The following is a 6,539-nucleotide window of genomic DNA, read 5'->3' as shown; positions in this document are numbered from 1 at the left end:
GGGGTAAACATTTGCTTAACAAGTCAGATAATGTTGCATGGACTCTGTGTGCAATAATAGTGTCTAACATGATTTTTGAATGACTACCTCATCTCTATACCCCACACATACAATTATCTGTAAGGTCCCTCAGTCGAGCAGTGAATTACAAACACAGATTCAACCACAAAGACCAGGTAGGCTTTCTAATGCATCGCAAAGAAGGGCACCTATTGGTATTTTGGGGAAAAAAGCTGACATTGAATATTTCTTTGAGCATATTAATTACACTTTGGATGGTGTATCAATACACCCAGTCACTGCAAAGTTACAGAAGTCCATATCAACTCAGTTGCTTGAAAGGGATTTCACCATTAGGCCAATGGTGACGTTAAAACTGTTGTAAAAATAGTTTAATGGCTGTTATAGGAGAAAACTGAGGATGGATCGACAACATTGTAGTTACTCTACAAGTGAAAAGAAGGAAGCCTGTCAGAATAAAAATATTCCAAAACATGCATCTTGTTTGCAACAAGGCACTAAAGTAATATTGCAAAAAATGTGGCAAACAACTAACTGTTTGTCCTGAATAAAAAGTGTTATGTTTGGGGCAAATCCAATACAACACATTACTGAGTACCACTCTCCATATTTTCAAGCATAGCGGTGGCTGCATCATGTTATGGGTATGCTTGTAATCTTTAGGGACTGGGGAGTTTTTCAGGATAAAAAAGAAAAGGAATGGAGCTAAGCACAGACAAAATCTTAGAGGAAAACCTGGTTCAGTCTGCTCTCCACCAGACACTGGGAGATTGAGTCACTTTTCAGCAGGACAATAACCTAAAACACAAGGCCAAATCTACACTGGAGTTGCTTACCAAGAAAACAGTGAATGTTCCTGAGTGGCCGAGTCTGTGGCAAGACCTGAGAATAGTTGTCTAGAAAAGATCAACAACCAATTTTACAGAGCTTGAAGAATTTTGAAAATAATAATGGTCAAATGATGAACAATCCAGGTGTGGAAAGTTCTTAGAGCCTTACCCTGAAAGACTCACAGCTGTAATCGCTGCTAAAGGTGCTTCCACAAAGTATTGACCCAGGGGTGTGAGATACAGTATTTCTATATTACATTTTCAATATGTTTGCAAACATTTCTAAAAACATGTTTTCACTTTGTTATTATGGGGTATTTAATCCATTTTGAATTCAGGCTGTAACACAACAAAATGTGGAATAAGTCAATGGGTATGAATAATTTGTGAAGGTACTGTATAACAGTATAACCAAGCATGGTTTAATGGCATCAAGGTCAGCTTGTTTGTAAAACTGCATGAACAATGCTGGAGTTACAAACAGTACAATACTTATCTTTGTTATCTTTTTCATATAGTCAATGATATAAAATACAATACATCATTTCAACATCAACGTTATGTCCCTAAAATGTAGTTACTACTGTATCTCTACTGTAGCTTATTTCAAGCAGCGGACAGGCACCATTGTTGTGATTGTGACCCTCCAGATTCATTCTCTACTGCCCAGAGTAAAGGTAGCCTCTTGGCACAAAACAGCCCTACTGTCCCTGATGTGGGGACTAAATCCACTTAGTGGGCTGTGTTGATGGTACAGGAACACCAGTTAGCAGCAGACACCAGGGCAGTGTCACAAATAGAACCACATTCCCTATATAGTGCACTTCTTTTGACCAGAGCGCCCATGCAATAGGGTGCCATTTGGGACCCTGACCAGCATAGCTATTATCACAGCTAGCCATCAGCAGTCAGTATCTTCCTTATTCCAGCCGCTCTGTACCACAATATTTCTGCACCGAGTGATAAAGCCTGGCCTGTCCACAGACCACTGGAACTAGACTGTGTGATGTCCCTGTCTCATCTCCACGACAGCGTGATGGTGGCAGTGACACGCGTTGGACTGCCACAGCGATGTGATTACTCCTCGCTTGGCGTAATCTGACATGGGTCACAGAGATGGAGGCTATGTTAGGAAGGGAGGGAGATCACTCTGGCCCATTGAGTCAGGTAATAATCTGGTGTTCACACCTGAACACAACAACAACCCTGACCCTCTCAGGAAGACTGGATTTTTGAATCACTTGCAATACTGCAAGCGTTTAGTTGAGTCTTCCTGGAGTGCCAGATGTCAAATGAACACCAACATTTGAATATGGGAAGGAGATTAAGGACACAGCACCAAAGTCAGCAACACCATCAACCACCTGACACAAAAACAGCAGGAACAGCATGGAACTGCATGATTTAGTGGTAAGGAGTGGTATGCAGGCACATGGACATCTCCATCAGTAAGTAATATTGATCGTCCCTTTCAAAAGATATAGGAGTGGAGGAGTTTGAGGATAGCCAGAAATAAACCCACGAATGAAGAGTGTATTTCTCTCAGTCTGTTTCACCCTCCTCATCATACCTTAGTCTTTACTATCTCTCCCTGTTCCTCATCATACCTTAGTCTTTACTATCTCTCCCTGTTCCTCATCATACCTTAGTCTTTACATCTCTCCCTGTTCCTCGCATACCTTAGTCTTTACTAATCTCTCCCTGTTCCTCATGCATACCTTAGTCTTTACTATCTCTCCCTGTTCCTCATCATACCTTAGTCTTTACTATCTCTCCCTGTTCCTCATCATACCTTAGTCTTTCTATCTCTCCTGTTCCTCATCATACCTTAGGCTTTACTATCTCTCCCTGTTCCTCATCATACCTTAGTCTTACTACTCTCTCTGTTCCTCATCATACCCTTAGTCTTTACTATCTCTCCCTGTTCTCATCATACTTAGTCTTACTATATATCCCCTGTTCCTCATCATACCTTAGTCTTTACTATCTCTCCTGTTCCTCATCATACCTTAGTCTTTACTATCTCTCCTGTTCCTCATAATACTTAGTCCTTTACTATCTCTCCCTGTTCCTCTGTCTCTCCCTCCGTCTCTCCTCCGTCTCTCCCTCCGTCTCTCCCTCCGTCTCTTCCTCCCGTCTCTTCCTCCGTCTCTTCCCTCCGTCTCTGCCCTCCGTCTCTTCCTCCGTCTCTTCCTCCGTCTCTCCCTCGTCTCTTCCTCCGTCTCTTCCTCCTTTTCTCCCTCTGTCTCTCCCTCTGTCTCTCCTCCGTCTTCTTCTCCGTCTCCCTCCGTCTCTCCCTCTGTCTCTCCCTCTGTCTCCGTCTCTTCCTCCGTCTCTCCTCCGTCTCTCCCTCCGTCTCTCCCTCGTCTCTCCTCTCTGTCTCTCCTCCGTCTTCTTCCTCCGTCTCTCCCTCCGTCTCTTCCTCCTCTCTCCCTCCTTCTCTCCCTCCGTCTCTTCCTCCGTCTCTCCCTTGTCTCTCCCTCCGTCTCTCCCTCCGTTTCTCCCTCCGTCTCTCCCTTCGTCTCTCCCTCTGTCTCTCCCTCTGGCTCCCTCCTGTCTCTCCCAGTGTGGACTTCCTGACTAAGGCCTTACTCTTATTACCCACAGTGTCTGGTTTATACGCAGACTCCTGCTGTTTTCTCCCCCCCCCCCCCCCCCTCTCTCTTCTCTCTTCTCTTCTCTCTCTCTTCTCGCTCTCTCTCTCTCAGAATCCTGTCTATTTCACTCCCTTTCTCCCATTCCCTCTCTCTTCTCTCCTCTCTACATGAAAAGATTGCCTCACCTTTCTGTGGAGGGAGGCTGAGGAGAAGTGAAGGCTTTACTTCTGTGCACATACAACACACACACATACACCTTATCTGTTATGACGTGTTGAAGCCCAGGACTACTCTTCTCTCTCCTCCTTCTGTCTGATAATGAGGGAGACGAGATCCACCATCTTCTACTCTCTTCTTCACTCCTCTTCTACTCTCACCTTCACTCCTCTTCTACTCTCTCCTTCACTCCTCTTCTACTCTCTCCTTCACTCCTTTCTACTCTCTCCTTCATCCTCCTCTACTTTCACAGCTCTCTCCTTCACTCCTCTTCTACTCTCACTTCACTCCTCTTCTACTCCTCTTCTCACTCCTCTTCTACTCTCACCTTCACTCCTCTTCTACTCTCTCCTTCACTCCTCTTCTCTACTCTCACTTCACTCCTCTTCTACTCTCTCTTCACTCTCTCCTTCTACTCTCCCTATCCTCTCTACTCTCTTCTACTCTCTCTCTTCACTCTCTCCTTCTACTCTCTCCTTCACTCCTCTTCTACTCTCTCTTCACCCTCTCTACTTCTCCCTTCACTTCCTCCTCTACTCTCTCCTTCACTCCTCTTCTACTCTCACCTTCACTCCTCTTCTACTCTCTCCTTCACTCCTCTTCTACTCTCACATTCACTCCTCTTCTACTCTCTCCTTCACTCCTCTTCTACTCTCTCCTTCACTCCTCTTCTACTCTCTCCTTCACCCCTCTTCTACTCTCACCTTCACTCCTATTCTACTCTCTCCTTCACTCCTCCTTTACTCTCACAGCTCTCCTCTCTTCTCTCTCCTCCCCTCCCTGCCTCGGCTCAACCTCAGGGAACAAACAGAAGTTCTGTCTAAAACATCACTGCTTTCTTATTCACATCCCTCTGATCCCAATCTTCCACATGCTGGCGTACAGTAAGGTGTGTGGGAGCAACGTGACACAAGCACGATTCTTCTGTCTTACGATCTATGAGTCAGCCTACAGTCAGCCATCAGCCATCGTCCTTCTCCTGAACACATCACACTCCATACACCAGGAGGTTGTCTTCACTCTGTACTCAGAGAGCACGTCTGCCAATCATATTGGCTGGAGCAGCACTAAGGTCCAACACAGACAGATTAGGCCTGCGTTCCAAATGGCACCCTATTCCCTACATAGTGCACTACTTTTGATCAGAGCCCTATGCTCCCTGGTCAAAAGTAGTGCACTATGTAGGGGATTGGGTGCCATTTGAGACGCAGATTAAGTCTGATCAGAGACCAGTCTATTACATGCTACAAAGCCCCCTGCCTGGCTCCATCTCTCTATCTCTCTGTCCGCAAGCTATCTGCATACATCTACATCAGACTGATGTTAATCCCACCATTAATCTGATCCTAGATCAGCAGATACCGATCCCTGTTAACACCAATTACCTCAGCACCCAGCCACACTCCTAACAAGGCCTTTGGTAGTTCTGAGGATGTGTCCCAAAGGGCACCCTATTCCCCCATAGGGCCCTGGTCAAAGGTAGTGCACTACATAGGAAATAGGGCGCCATTTGGGATGTAACCTGAAGCCTTGAAAAATAAGGCTTGGGTGTTTTGCGTGACAGCCCCCAGATATGTTTGCTGAGCGAGCCAAGAAGAAAGCCAGCCAGCCTGATGGTATCTACAATATATCGTCTTCTAGTCCAGATAATGTGCTCCTAGGTGATTTGCAAAAACCCTGGCAGCAGGATATATTTTTGCGCAGATATTTCTCTAACAATTTGAGTGTGGATTAAATAATTGCTGTTGGACATCATCTTTAATCTTCCCACTGGCAGGAGATAAAAAACAAATTTCACACAGAACCACCTACAGTAGCTTTAAAAATCAATTCCTGCAGATAGATTGTAAATTCATGGTCGGAATGCGTAATCAAATAAAATGTCAAGACACATTGTTGGCCCGGTGTAATCAGAACATCTAACAGCTACCGGCAAATCACAAGCTGACTTCTTGTTTCTATTTCATCAACCAAGCAGAAGGGTACCTGAAGGAGCCGGGCATAAAACACCCTCTCCACTCTGACATGCAACCAGGTTAGGTCCTCTGTGATAAGTAATGCACACATCCAGACATGGCTGGAATCTGCATGGACATACTGTATTAAGCAATGCTGATCAAGACAGAGAAACCCATTGTGGTGGGAATAGATGAAGAGAACAAGAGAGGAAGAAAGATAGAGGGAAAGAGTGTGTGTGTGTGTGTGTGTGGTGTGTGTGTGTGTGTGTGTGGTGTGTGGTGTGTGTGTGTGTGTGTGTGTGTGGTGTGTGTGTGTGTGTGTGTGTGTGTGTGTGTGTGTGTGTGTAGATCGTGTATGTGAGTGGAAGAAGAAAGACAAAGAAAATGATTGAGAGGGAGTGACAGAGAAGTGACTCGAGGTGTTTCCTACCTTCTAGGACGGTGAGTTTGGCACTGGTGTTGATCTCTCCCACACTGTTGATGGCAGTGCACTCATAGATGGCCTCGTCCCTGTGGGTCCTCAGGGGCTGGATACGCAGGACGGACCCTGAACCATCATCAAACTCTATCACCTGAACACAAGGGTGGGTAGAGGAGAGAAAAAGCAATGAGACATGTAACTAATATTCCAAACTGATTTAAACAGTCATCTTAACAAGGCATCCCTTTGATCGCTATTTCATCAATAAGTACAGCAACATCAGAGCCCTGGTGAGTACCAGCCCATTGAGCCCAGTGAATACCCCTGGTTTGATCATTGGCAGGGGGACTAATACAGGGCTAAGATATCTGCTACTTTCTATTTAGCTAGGAGGAACTGGGTTTATAATAAGAGTCTGCCTTAGCAGATCAGAAGACGCAAACCTGACCAAACTCAAACTCCATCAGTACTATTAATAAACCATCTCAAATAGAGA

General features: G+C 45.2%; 1 long non-coding RNA gene across 1 annotated transcript; it reads right to left on the bottom strand.

Annotated features, from left to right (window-relative positions):
• Positions 1-3,252: 3,252 nt before the first annotated feature.
• On the bottom strand, positions 3,253-5,864 carry LOC139024813 (uncharacterized). The gene is made up of 3 exons (XR_011476172.1): positions 4,190-5,864; positions 3,993-4,020; positions 3,253-3,871 (listed from the first exon to the last, which is right to left on the bottom strand). It is a non-coding gene; the product is annotated as an uncharacterized lncRNA (long non-coding RNA).
• Between the last annotated feature and the right edge of the window lie 675 nt (positions 5,865-6,539).

The sequence above is a fragment of the Salvelinus sp. IW2-2015 genome, unplaced genomic scaffold (assembly GCF_002910315.2).
Source record: "Salvelinus sp. IW2-2015 unplaced genomic scaffold, ASM291031v2 Un_scaffold1908, whole genome shotgun sequence".
Lineage (NCBI taxonomy): Eukaryota > Metazoa > Chordata > Actinopteri > Salmoniformes > Salmonidae > Salvelinus > Salvelinus sp. IW2-2015.
The sequence above is the reverse complement of the archived record's forward strand: the minus strand, read 5'-3'. Positions and strand labels throughout refer to the sequence as shown.